The 14,452-nt window shown below is 43.3% G+C and overlaps 1 protein-coding gene across 3 annotated transcripts in view; it reads left to right on the top strand.

Annotated features, from left to right (window-relative positions):
* The window catches only part of MIDEAS (mitotic deacetylase associated SANT domain protein), a 117,328-nt gene that overhangs the window by 49,270 nt on the left and 53,606 nt on the right, over positions 1 to 14,452 (top strand). Inside the window, exon 1 of one of the 3 annotated variants that reach the window (XM_069730758.1) lies at positions 1,471 to 1,729. The exons of 1 other annotated variant lie outside the window; for it this stretch is intronic. The gene's annotated coding sequence lies outside the window, so the exon portion shown is untranslated. Of the gene's footprint in view, positions 1 to 1,470; positions 1,730 to 14,452 lie in introns of those variants that run through there. One more of the 3 variants, XM_069730774.1, reaches the window with a different exon arrangement.

Raw genomic sequence — 14,452 nt, 5'->3', positions numbered from 1 at the left:
AGCCTGCGAGTAAATCTCGCAGTACGGATGCCATACGGATTACATACGGAGGATGCCATGCGCAAAATACGCTGACACACCCTGCCTACGGAGGAGATACGGACCACTATTTTGGAGACTTTTCAGTGTATTACGGCCCTAAATTACGGATCGTATTTTTATACGCTGAGTGTGAGGCCGGTCTAATAAATGGGGTATTCAAATAACGCTGCATGAGACGGTCATCAGCCAGTGACGGTAGAAGTACAGTTACAAAGTGCTATTAAAGGGGTTGTCCAGCCCAAATAGATAAGTCTGCAGTCCCTTCGTGTGTCTGCAGACTTATGAATCCCCCCAGCGCATGCACTGTGCTCTACGAGGATTTGCCGGTCTCTGAGCTGGGACCAGAGGGTATGTATGCATTATACATACTACCAGCCAGTGGGCGCAGTTTCTCATCCATTCAATTGTATTGAGCAAGGCCACGCCCTGACTAGTGACACGCCCATCCAGTGGGTGTGTCAGACTAGAGGGTGCGGCCTTGCGCCAAACAAAGTATGGAACGAGGCCACACCCACTGGACGAGCTCTGACCGGGAGTATGTATAACGCATACATACACTCCGGTCCTGGCTCAGAAACCAACAAATCACCACAGTGTATGCACTGGGGGGATTCATACGTCCACTTGTCGACTTGGACAGGACAACCTCTTTAAGTGCATGGATGGTGTGTAAACAGATGCTACTAGAGACCAGATTCGCAGAAAGATTTGCAGATACTGGGAATTAATTGAATTGTCTGCGGTAGTGCATTTCAGAGAACTGGTGCAGCACAAGAGAGAAGTATTGGAGACAGGAGTGGGAGTTTTGGATTACTGACAATGTTGGACTTGGATCATTAGTTGCATGGGTAGGATGATAAGACAGGTGAGGGAGGAGTTGTTTGGCTGTGGAGAGCTGTGTGAGAGAGATGAGCTTTTGTTGGGCAACCAGTGCAGTGACTGGCACAGGGTGGAGGCATCAGTGTAGTGGCTGAACAGGAATGTTATTCTGGCTTCTGCATTAAAGATAGATGGGCTATTTAATACTAAAGGTGTGTACGCCTTTTCTTATGGGGGGGGAGGTGGTTAGTTTTATATGTGCAGCTAGGGTGAGTTTTGGCCAGCACCCAGATTGAAAAAGGAAAAAAATATATATATTTTTTTAACATTGTGTAAATATAGTAGTAAGGTCTAACATTTTACTTCCTACTGAATCCCGTATTTGTTCATTCTTAAATAAAAACTTGCCAAACCTCTAAAAAGCTAAAACTAGTTTGCAGAGTTTAAGACAAGGAAGTGCTGTTCTGCAGGGAGTGAGCAACAGAGAGTCAATCTTCTTCCAGTGAGGGAGGGTTCCCTGTGTTGTGTAATTGCACAGCCCAGTGGCTCCCTTCCTGCCTGCCTGCCTGCCTCCTCCCTCTCACACTCTCACTGCTGGGGATTTTGTGTGTTGTTGTTGCAAGCAGTGAGCTCAGCTGATGAGTCAGAGCCATGCAGTCATTCCACTCTGCACCCAGCTACTGGCTCTGCATAGCAGGATCTGGGAAAACACAGGCTCCTTGTAGCTGGAGCAGCTTGCACAGATCTCAGCAGGATTCTGCCTCCTTGGACTGAGCTCAGCCCTGGTTCTGCTGCTCTGGTTCCTTCTGCCCTTGTAGGAAAGCTTGGATATGTTTAGCCTGGCTCTGCCTCTGTTTGCAGGAACTTGGTGAGTTATGGGAAGACCTGGGGGGTTGGGTAACATGTGCCTGAAGTGTAAAGGGGTGAACTTGACTTTTCTAGGTGTATTTTTTATGTGCATGTTCTTTGCTCATTGCTTTCTCTTCCTCTGTACATAGATGCAAATTGGGTTGAGCTTTTGCTTCTCTTTTGTGATATTGCCACTATGTAGTTTTACATGGGACTGCAGGTAAATCCTTTCGATCAGTTCTGGAAGGGTTTGCAGAAGTGGCTTTGTTCCTCAAAGGGAACTGCAACTTTGTATTTAGGTTTTGTTTGTAGAATTCTAATTGTTTCTCAATTCTCATGTTTTCCTTGTTAGAACTTTAAACATAAAAATCCTCCATGAGGTTGTGGGGAGTTTTTTTTCCTCTTTTTAGGGTCTGGTACTACTGACTTGTAATGCATTTTTAAGTAGCTGGAGTATAGCATGCAGTAATCAGCCAGATCTTGATGGATGCCTCTGACTTTGTGCTTCCTCAGTCCCTCCTACTGTCCTTCTTCCCAGCATGAGGGGCCTTCTGGTCTTTGCAGTGCCATGAGTTTGGGCTTGGGAGGGGGTGGCTGTCCACAGATTACAGTCTGTGTTATATAAAAGCAGGACAGATCTAGCCTTGTTCACATTACAGCATCGCCTTTTGTACCGGGGAAAATAGTCTCATTATATGCTGCACCGTAAAGGATCAACTTAAAGAAATGTTCTCTTTTTTATGGGGTTGTCTCCATATATTCCATTTGTGCACGTCAAACTTTTAGAAAGGGTATCCCAATTTGTACCCTGGCCAAAAAGTGAATTGGAGAACGTCAATACTTTTTCTATTGCTTTTTAACGATCCATAAGGGATAACTGATAATTGGGAAACCGCTCGATGAGATTTACTTTAATAGAATAAGGTGAGTATTGATGATTTGCTTCACACTTCTGTCATTACTAGATTTCATACCGTCTTCTCTTTCCCACTTGCATAATGAAGCTGATATCTTCCACTCTGAATCCGACATATTGTATGGGAAGTACAGAGAACGCAGTCATTTCTGCAGAGAATGTAGGTGGACATGCATTCTGGCACTTGCATTCACTCTGTTCTGACTTTGCAATTTCCTGTAATATAAGTTTCCTGTTTTGAAAGCGCCGTGACATGTATTTGTAAATCCGTACAGTTGCACGGCGAAGAATATCTGCCTAGATAGATAATCATCCTGACATGGCGAAACATATTCTATGTGCAAACATGTAAAAAGCCATGGAATAAATGGCGCTATAATAATTAATAATAATGTCACATGTTCATCTTTAAACACTGGCAGAACAAACCCTAGAGTATAATCTAGTGATCAGCATTTACATTGCTACTTATGTTTTTTTTTGTTGTTTTTTTTTCCCCTATGTAAAGTGGTCCAGAGCGTTAATTGACTTTTCCGTGAACGTTAAAGCCAAGCAGACGGAATGCGTTTATGGATTTCCCAGGAAATTGGGCATATTTCTTTCTCTACACAACTTGGAGAATTTTTATGGGATCACGTCGAAAGCCCCCCCCCCTTTCTAATTTCCATTCTGTACATATTGGGATTGGTGACTGGTAGCATGCAGCTGCCCATTCCAGGAAAATCTGCTCTCGTCACTTTTCCTGGCTCACTCTAATCCGGTAAAACATGTCTGGGGAGAAAAGCTGAGCTAGGAGCGGCCCTGACAGTTGTTAATATTGGGTCACAAAGCAACCGGAACAGAAACTAATGCTGATGTGCATGTGTGGGAGGTCCGGCTGCATCCTTGTCATTGTCAGCTATTTGCAACAGCATGTTATGTTTATGCAAGTGGTGAACTAAGGGGAAAAAAATGTGACGGTCTCCAGAAGTTAAAATTTGCACAGCATTATAAAAACATATTTACACTTCCCCCCCCGAAACTGTGCCATACTTGTCCTTGGGTGGTTGTTCTGCTGCTAATCTCCAGTGCGTAAATGTAGCTGAGCTGAAATTCTCCCTAGTTTGTGTTGCAGTGACTTTGGAAATATGAACTCTAAGATTCGGGATTCTCCTTGACATTGAATTCTGCTATCTCAACTTTGGTAGAAATTGCACAAAATAATAAGGCCATGTCCACACGTTGTTAGTTAGGCTTAAGAATTTTTGGTGCGGATTCTGCATCTCTTGGCAGAAAACGCAGGTGCAGATTTGATGCGGTTTTCTTGCGGATTTGCTGCGTTTTTTTTTTTTTTTACCGCTGCGGATTTCTATAATGGAATAGGTACAAAAGCGCTGCAGATTCGCAAAAAAGAAGTGACATGCTACTTCTTTTAATCCGCAGTGTTTCTGCACTGAATTTTCCGTACTATTAGCACAGCATTTTTTTTTTTACCATTGATTTTACATTGTACTATAAATCACTTGCGGATCTGCAGCATTTCTGCACCGCAGGAAATCCACAATGTGTGCACATACCCTAAAATGTGTGCAACTTACTGTTGTGCAATTTGTTAGGCTGCGTGTCCACTTTCAGGATGGCCGGCGGTATCGTCGGAGCGGCTTTGCCGCTCTGCGGTAAGCCCAGTCCCCTTCTGGGACGCGATGATGCCGGATGTGTTCACAGCACACATCCGGCATCATCGCACCCATCGCATAGGGTCCTGTGCTATATCTTGCGGCGACGCAGCGTCGCCGCAAGATATACGGACATGCTGCGATCTGAAAAGACGCGCAGCATGTCCGGAGTCGCAGGGCCGCCGGATGCGTTTTACCACGCATAGTGGAGACGGGATTTCATTAAATCCCCTCCACTATGCTGTAACATCTGGACGCTGTGTGTCTGACGCTGCGGCTCTATGCAGCGTCAGACACGCAGCGTTTCCTGCACGTGGAAACATATCCTTAGAAATGCAATTTTACCTGTGAGAGAAAGTGACAAGTCGCAGTTGCACAGCATTGGCGAGGTAAGGCTTGGTTCACATTGCGTTCAGGGGCAACGTTAAACGGAGTACATTACACCGCGGCATAATGCGGTGTAACGTACGCCGTTAACGCCTCCATTGAATGCAATGCCGGATGCATCGCCTAGCGCACGCCCAGAATGGGCGTGCGCTAGTGATGCGCCATCATTGAGTGACGGACCCGAGACGCTGGCTGCAGTGTTTCCGGGTCCGTCACTGCTAGCGCAGATAGAGCTAGCAGAAGCTGCATCTGCGCTAGTGTGATGTAGCGCCGGCACTTGCGTTAGCAGCAGCCCGTTAGCGTATGTGCTGAACGGGCTGCTGCTAACGCAATGTGACCCTAGCCTTAGATGCCATTGTGACCAAAATTCCAGCACATTTTAATTTTTTTATTTTTTTGGTTCTTACTGTATCATGCTGGAGCTATATCATGGGATATATGAGCAGAACGGTAGCCCTGAGTTCAAATCCCACCAAGGACAACATTTGCAAGGAGTTTGTACGTTCTCCCCGTGTTTGCGTGGGCTTCCCCCAACTTCTCCTGTTTCCTTCCACACTGCAAAGACATCTTGATAGGTTGTGACACATTTATTCTCTAATTTCCCCAATAGAATTATAATCAAATCAAAATAATCTAACTGAAGACTCGCATCACATCTTTTTTACAAGAAATAACATGAGGTCAGTGATGTGACAGATGGCAGGAAGCTTTTCAGTGGGACATGGTTTCATCTGTTTATCTGGATTTCTTTGCCATGTCAATACAGCTGGTGGCACTTTACTGAAGACATTGATGTTAGTGGTTAGCTTCCGGCATAAGGGTATGTGCACACGTAGGTGGGACGTCTGCAGATTTTTCCGCACCTGTTTTTGTAAATCCGCAGGTAAACTGCACTGCGGATTACCTGTGGAATTACTGCGGATTTACCGCATTTTTGTGTGCAGATTCCACCTGCAGATTCCTATTATGGAGCAGGTGTAAACCGCTGCGGAATCCGCACAAAGAATTGCATGGGCACCGCGGATTTTGTTTTCCATAGGTTTACATGGTACTGTACAACGCATGGAAAACAGCTGCAGATCCACAGGGTCGAAACCGCTGCGGATCTGCAGCACAATCCACAGCGTGTGCACATAGTCTTCAAGTTTCTAAACTAAGGTTCCTGCAGATGTGATTATTCGCCATCTAGCCTGTGCATTGGGGGAGCTGGGTGGGTACAAGGGATGATCTTATTTTCACCCCCCATTATGATGACACTGTGGTGTGTAAGTCCAATGCAAGTACCGTATATATCATCAGTCCGATCATTGTCAAAGATGCTGGATAAATCTTTATTGATTCACCTTGTTAGAACTACCATCACATTTGGCAAACAAAACGCCTAGAGTACTTCACAGTGTTTTACAATGCTACACTTGCAAGTTTTGGAGCTAAAATATCTTACTGTCTGACAATATTGAGCAGTTTATTCTGACATGAAATATTGTCTTTCATCAGGAAAACTTTACTTGCCTTTGTCTGGATTAAATGAAGCTTTGAGTTTCTGCATTATGAACTTGGCTGCATTATGGTGATGTTCTGTACAGCTCCATAATGGGGTACCATGGAGTTGAATTGGGCTTATAGTCTGCCACCATAGACATGCATGTATGGTAGAATTCCAACTGATTTTGGGATAGTCCTAAATAATAATAATGATCTTTATTTTTATATATTCCGCAGCACTTCACAGTTTGCACACATTATCATCACTGTCCCCGTTGGGGCTCACAATCTAAATTCCCTATCAGTATGTCTTTGGAATGTGGGAGGAAACCGGAGAACCCAGAGGAAACCCACGCAAACACGGGGAGAACATACATCCTTGCAGATGTTGTCCAAGGTGGGATTAGAACCCAGGACCCCAGCGCTGCAAGGCTGCGGTGCTGTTCACTGAGCCACCGTGCTGCCCCTAATTTGAAACTTTAAATGTTCTCATGTACGTAGACACATTTTGGGGTACATGTCACCTGAATATTGCCACTATGCGGGGGCAGACATATCATAGGTGCAACCTATGTGGCAGCATAGGGGTCCAAGAGGTATGGGGGCCGCATCCATCTCAAAAGCAGGTGGAATTGTGCATTATGAGGAGCTATTGGGCTGCAAAGGGTCGTCTTCTGACTGTGTCCACCAGTGCCGGTGTCTTTTCAGAATATGGCATCCTCCATCAATTGACATCTATATAAAAACAAGTACGTCTAGGAGAAATCCCAGAAATCCCTCAAGAATGTGTGTTGATGAATGTGAATACCCGTTAAAACTTGAACTTGACAAACAAGATCTTTATAGGGTGTAGGGTGCACAGAATTATGATTTCTGGGTACAGTAACTTTGTAATTTCTATACTAACCCCTTTCTTCCACAACTTCCTTTGGTCGTGTTCTGGCTTCCTTTTTGTGGGCTAGTTTGGCATTTTCTGCATGCTAATAATGAGCACACTGTGTGTATTGTGCAACCAGATTCTGCTTTGCTGTGCAGTAATTCTATCTCTTCCCTGTACTATGCAGAACCATGGCAGTGTCATTACAAAGTACGATACCAAGACTGATGTGTGGATGAGCTGCACTAAAACCATCACGTGCTGTTCTGTCACTGCTTTTTAGGCTACGTGCACCCGATGCGGATTTGCTGCGGATCCGCCGTGGATTTTTCTGCGCAGAAACACTGCAGATCCGCACTGTGATGTACAGTATAATGTTATTCAATGGGATAAAAAAAAAGCTGTGCGGATTCCAAAGAAGTGCATGTCACTTCTTTTGTGCGGATCTGAAGTGTTTCTGCACCCCTCCATGTTAAAAATCCGCAGTGGCAAAAACCGCACAAAATCCGCATCAGTTCCGCATAAAAACCGCGGCAAATCCGCGGCTGCGGATTCTGCCAGGAGATGCGGATTTTGTGCAGAAAATTCTGCACCTCTTTTCCTACGTGTGCACATAGCCATACAGACAAAAACCTGCTTAGATTGATTCATGGAAGGTGGTTTACAGCCAGTTCTGGTGTATGATGAATAATGTGTATTTTTTAATACATATATTAAAAATGCACATTTATGCAAAAAAAAATAAAAAAATTATATATTGTATAAATGTTTAAAAATATAAATATTCAATTTTAATACCGTATTCAAAAAAAAAAAAAAAAAAAAATATATTATATATATATATATATATATATATATATATATATATATATATATATATATAAATATATTTCATTTTTAATATATAATAAAAAAAATGCATGTTATACTTTTTTTTTTTGAGCATTCAGCTGCTAATTCTTTTTGTCACATGCCTTTCACCAGATACATTTAACACACTTTTTTTGCACCTCACTAGCAGATGTCACAGATGAAGGGGTCAAGGAGCAACGTTCCATTAGTAAGCCAGAAATAACAAAGTGTCCCCTGTCTGGTGCACCAAATTGGTCATACAGTGTGGGACACCGTAATAAATGTTCTTTTCTTCTGTTTGGCTGGTCTAGTCTTGGTCCGAGTTCACACCGTTTGTTCTGCAGTGTGTTCAGGAATTCTGTCTAAACCGCCCTAAAAAAAATAAATACATAAATAGAAAAATAAAAATTCATAGACTGCACTGATACAAAGTCCATTTTTTTTCCTTATGGCTATGTGCACACGTTCAGGATTCTTGCAGAAAGTTCCTGAGCAAAACCGGACATTTTCTGCAAGAAATCCCCTTGGTTTTTTGTTTTTTTTTTTACGCGTTTTTTTCCGGAGCTTCCCAATGCATTAAATAGAATGCATTAAATAGCGGGAAAACCGCAAAAAATCCGCAAAATTAATGAGCATGCTGCGTTTACCACTATGCGTTTTTTGTTTTTTTTGCGGAAAAAAACGCATCATGTGCACAAAAATTCCGGAATGCATTCTAAATGATGGGATGCATAATGTATGCGTTTTTATAGCGAAAAATCCGCAACATGTGCACACAGCCTTAAGTGCATTTTCAAAGGGGCACAGAAACATACGGTAATCTGCTTAATTTGTATGCCCATCTGAAAAGAGAATGCAAACTGACTTCACTTCAGTGCCATCAGAGTGATTACATTTTATGGACCCTTTGGGGGGGCTCATCAGTTTTTAGGAACATTCTGACAAAACCACATTGCACCCTGCAGAAACGCAATGTGAGTAATGCCAGACTGGCCAACGATTTTTCCTACAGAATCATGAGCCCGTTTATAATCAATTTCCTTCTTTCCAGGTGACTCTTTATATACCGTGCTAAATGTGCAGATTATTTCCTTCTACTCTTCCACTAACTTTCAGTAAAAAAACGGGGTCCTGTAGCAAAAACTTTGGGAACGTTCTGACAATCATGTTGAAATCTGCAGCACTTTGAGGATCTTCTCTGCCCTCGACCATTACTCTCGCTTAACAGCTGCAAAAGCTGTAAGAAAACAACAGCTGCAGAAATAGATGCTGCTTGAAAGAAATGTTTATAAAAAAAAAAAAAGAGCAAAGTCTGATCTGGATATTGGTTCAGGCATGCTGGGAGTTGTAGTCTTGCTGCAGGCAGCCATTCTGTGCGTTTAGTATATAGTGTATCCGTGTGCGTCCTTTGGTGTGGAGAACATTCCTCAGATAACGGGCGTGCTTACTGGCATGTGCTGTGTGCTTGTCGGCACTGGCGTGTGGGCGGATTTACTTATAACATGTCTTGTTATGCTGGGAATCCATACAAATAATTCTCAGTGTAGTCGACTCCTTGCTGTGATGTCACCCTATAACTACCATTTCCGTCAGACCTTTGTCACCAGCCGTTGGTGACATGCGATACTTTATTGTCGCTTGACCTTTCTGCCTGTAATAAAAGTTGCATGTGGCTTTTATCAATGTGGTTATTGTGCAGTTGTGTTAAGGCGTCGTTGCGATGTCTCATTCCAGTCCTTTTTGCCCCCTCCGTAAATGAATGTCACATCTTTCAATAGTATTCAGATAATCAGCCGATCACTGGAGGACGGGCGCAGGCCTGGGCCGCTGGCATTAAGGCTACGTTCACATGAGTATTTTGATGTTACTTACGGTACTTTTTAGTGTGTTTTAAATTGCGTTTTTGTCTCTTATGTCATGTTTTAAATAAAGCTGCTTTGTTTTTGATACTTCCTGGTATTTGAAACTTCCTGGTATTTGACAAAGCTTTATTGATATAGACAAGCATCTTTTTTCATGCGTTTCTGCAGCGTTAACTCACTAAAAGCATAATATCGATTTTACTTGTGAATTTTCAGCCAACACAAGTCTATGGGAAAAATCTGAACTCTTCATATTTTTTCCCTCTATATTATTATACTAGCTATTAAACCCGTTCTACGCCCGGGTGGCGAGCATTTATATTGGTATATGGTCTCCATCCTGGTGTGTGCTGCTTCCATCCTGCGCCCTAATCTTGTCATGTGCTGCTCCCATCCTGCGCCACTGTTCTGTAATTTGCTGCTCTCATCCATATGCCCCATATGCTGCTCCATAAAGGTTGATGGCCCCCGTAAGATGCTCCATAGTATATGCCTCATATGCTGCTGCATTATGGTTGATGGACCCCATAAGATGCTCCATAGTATATGCCCCGTATGCTGCTCCATTATGGTTGATGGCCCCCATAAGATGCTCAATAGTATATGCCTCATATGCTGCTCCATTATGGTTCATGGCCCCCATAACATGCTCCATAGTATATGCCCCGTATGTTTCTCCATTATGGTTGATGGCCCCCATAAGATGCTCCATAGTATATGCCCCGTATACTCCTCCATAAATGTTGATGGCCCCCATAAGATGCTCCATTGTATTGTATGCCCCGTATGCTGCTGCGATATATATAAAAAAAAATAACATACTCGCCTATCGTCGCTGGGCGCCGAGTGCTGGGGGGCCTGAGCAGGCGGGGACACCGGCGCGCTGTGGGGGTTAGGTGCTGGAGTCGCCGCTAGCACAGGCCCCCGACACTTACTATATTCACCTGTCCCGTTCCAGTGCTGCGTGCCGCTCTGTCTTCCGGGTCCTCTGGCTGTGACTGTTTAGTCAGAGGGCGGCGCCCATTAAGCGCATCATCGCGCCCTCTGAACTGAACATCACAGGCAGAGGACCCGAAAGATGGAGCGGCACGCAGCGCTGGAACGGGACAGGTGAATATAGCATACTCACCCTCCTGGCAAGTCCCTGCTTCTCCGTTGGAGATCGCGGTGTGCGTTCAGTGCTTACGCATACCGCGATCACCTGGGCTGCGTCACTCTGTGGGGTCCAGACTGCGCCGGTGCTTGCGCAGTCTATAAAGGCTTCGGACAGAGTGACGCTCCCAGCGTTATATTATAGATACCGGTAATCATCCAGTAAAGCGTATAGTGATTTCTTCAGGATATACATACGCCGATTATTATCCTCTTAGGCTATGTTCCCACAATTAGTTTTTGACTGTTTTAGCTGCAGGTCATGTTAAGTTACTTGCATGTATTTTTTTTTCTTATTTTTTTTTTTTTCATAATTGTGTTTTTCTCTTTAAATAAAGCTGTTTTGTTTCTGATACTTACTGGTATTTAACTTACAAACAACTTTTATTACTAGTCATGTTCAAATTATATGCGGTAATGGTGTGTTTCCACAGTGGAAAGTCTTTACCTGTGGATTTTATGCATCTAATGCAATTCTTATGGGGAAAATTTGCACATAAAGATCTGTGGACATGTTACAGATCTGAAATACGCACCGCAGGTCAGTTTATGCAACCTGGAAAAAAAAAAGGCATAAGATTTCTATAAATCCCATCCACTTTTCTGGATTTGTAAGATGCTGATATTTTTTTTTTTTTTTTTTCACAATGAAAATATGCAGCGTCAAAAACTTTTAAGGGCTTGGACACACATTGCATTTTTTGCAGCGGGGGAAAAAAAAGTTGGGTTTTACTGTCCGTGCAAAATGAAGGAAATCTCTGATTCTCATGCACATGCTGATTAGATTATTTTTTTATTTTTTCCTTCTTGCAGATTTGAAGCAGTTTCATATTTTGCATTGAGTTATAGCACCGTACTTCTTTAATAGTTTTTGCAGCGGTTTTCATCTATTCGAATTAATGGGGAAAAAAGAGCATAAAAACTTTATGCAGTGTTTTCCTGTGTTTTTTTTTTCGGTGGAAAAATGTCTACTGCAAATACTTAGCCTAAGAGTACATGCACATGTTATGTTCCCACCATGAGTTTTGATGTTGAAGATTTTCTCTTAAAATAGGTAATTTGTACGTGGGGGAGAAGGGGGTATGTAGGGAAAATGCAGTGTAAAAAAAAAATATCAAAAACTCCTTGTGGGAACGTAGCCTGAGGGTATGTTCCCACAGTCGGTAAAGGCTGCAGGTTGGACGTTGCGTACATCCGCAGCATCCAACCCGCAGCGGCCAGATGTTACATCATAATAGATGGGATTTCAAGAAATCACATCTCCACTATACCTGCGGAGATGGACATGCGGCGCAGCTTTCCAGACTGCAGCATGTCTATTTATCTTGCAGAGACGCTCAGCCTCCGCACGAGAAATTTCACCTGTACAAAAATGTATAGGGCGCGGTGATTCTGCACGGTTCAATGAACACAGGCGGAATTACCTGCTTTTAAAAGCCAGCAGCGCTTTGGTCGTAGCAGACATGTGCTTTTGCGTACGAAATGCTGAGGACTCAACTGCAAATGTGATCCTAGCCTTAGATCCCAGTCAATCTAGTACCTGCCATGTTGTAGGTTTTTTTTTTTTTTACCATTTTAAAGTGGAACAATCTTTTGTTCTCCTCCACCCTCTTGCAAGCTTTGAAGAACTTGAAATACGAGGTGTTAAGTGTCACATGTACTTTTGCAACTTAGGTAGATGGTTAAGCTGTAAATCAGCTTCTGCTAATGAAATGAATAATGGTGTGCGTGAAGCTGTAGTCTGTGACAAGACATTAAATTAGCGCCTAGTAATACTGAATTTCATATTGTTAATGGAAATCTCTTAGGGGCTGTTCAGGAGATGTAATTGAAAACCTCTGTGCTCAAGGGGGGAAAAAGATTTTTGCTGTTCAGGATATAATCCGCTTCTTCAAATATTTATAGGGTAGTTGGGAGAAATGGCAGTTTGCAGAAAGTTGGTCAACAGCTATCTAATGTGTGTAGGAGCCTTTAAGGGAATCTGTCTGTAGGGTAGGATCAACCCTCCTAAGCCATCAATATGGACATGTATGTCATAGGAAGCTGAATAACATGATACCTTGTTTTCTGCGATCCAATGTCTTATTCCAGAGAAACTCACGTTTTCCTAATCTGTAAATGAGATGTTAAGATCTACAGGCCAAACATAGATCGTTGTAATAATGTCTCCAGGACTTATTTTAAATGAAAGGGGATCTCCTGATCTGCATGTCGGGCACTGGCAATGTTCCCTTTAATTTAAAATAAGTCCTGGAGGCATATTCTCCAGGAGATCTATGTCTGGCCCATAGATCTTAACAGCTGATTTACATATTAAGAAAGATTTGATTATTCTGGAATAAAACACAAGATCGCAGATAACAAGATATCATGTTGTTCAGCTTCCTATAACTTACATGCCCATATAGACGGCTTAGGAGGGTTCATGCTACTGACAGATTCCTTTTTGAAAACAGCAGAAAAAAGGCAGCGATGTTTACCTGTCCAGGCCTCGAAACAAATCCACTATCGGGATGCAGTGGACTAGTGATGAGCGAGTGTACTCTTTGCTCGTGTTTTTCCGAGTATGTTTGTGTTTGAAGATTGTTTTCATAGCCGCAGCTGAATGATTTGCAGCTACTAGCCAGCTTGATTACATGTGGGGATTCCCTAGCATCCAGGCAACTCCAACATGTACTCAGCCTGGCTAATAGATGTAAATCATTCAGCTGCTGCAATGAAAATTAAATCTCTGGACACTAACAAATACTCGGAGACGACCCGAGAGTGCTCTAGAGCAGGGGTCCCCAACTCCAGTCCTCAAGGCCCACCAACAGGTCATGTTTTCAGGATTTCCTTAGTCTTGCCCAGGTAATAATTGCATCACCTGTGCAATGCAAAGGAAATCCTGAAAACATGACCTGTTGGTGGGCCTTGAGGACTGGAGTTGGGGACCCCTGCTCTAGAGAACCCGAGCAACGAGTACACTCTTGATCACTATACCGATGAGACCACCACTCTCGGCCTACCAATCCATGGAGGGGGTGGTTGCTTGGTTTATTAGTGCACAATAGAGACTTGTATGGGGTTCTGTTCACATACAGGTGATGCACAGCATTCAGGTTAGCAGCCTATTAGTGACGCCATACTATTCGATCAGGCGGGCTGCCCAGTGCTATCCAAATGCATACATGTGAACAGACACCACAGTTTACAAGACCAAATGGGCCCAGCTGCATCCTGAAAAATAAAGTGCAGAAAATACATATAAAAATATGTGACATATTGGGCCGGTTTGCCATTTGCATATCTGTGCGCAGCGTTTGATCCGCATAGGTCCACATGCAGATGCGTTCGCATGCATCGTTTTGCGGTGTGCGGCGGGGTTCAGCGAAAGCACCATGTTGCTTTTTTTTTGAGGTGTCAATTATGCGCAGTCATCCGCATCCGGATGGAGTGCGGCAAAACGCATTACTGTCAATGGGAACATATGCGTACGCAAGGACATGCGTACGCATGTGTTCGATGCGCTTGCGTACTTCGGACTACGCATGTCCAGGAACTGTTTTGCGACACG

Source organism: Ranitomeya imitator, chromosome 1, assembly GCF_032444005.1.
Source record: "Ranitomeya imitator isolate aRanImi1 chromosome 1, aRanImi1.pri, whole genome shotgun sequence".
Classification (NCBI taxonomy): domain Eukaryota; kingdom Metazoa; phylum Chordata; class Amphibia; order Anura; family Dendrobatidae; genus Ranitomeya; species Ranitomeya imitator.
This window is presented reverse-complemented; position numbering and strand designations above follow the sequence as displayed.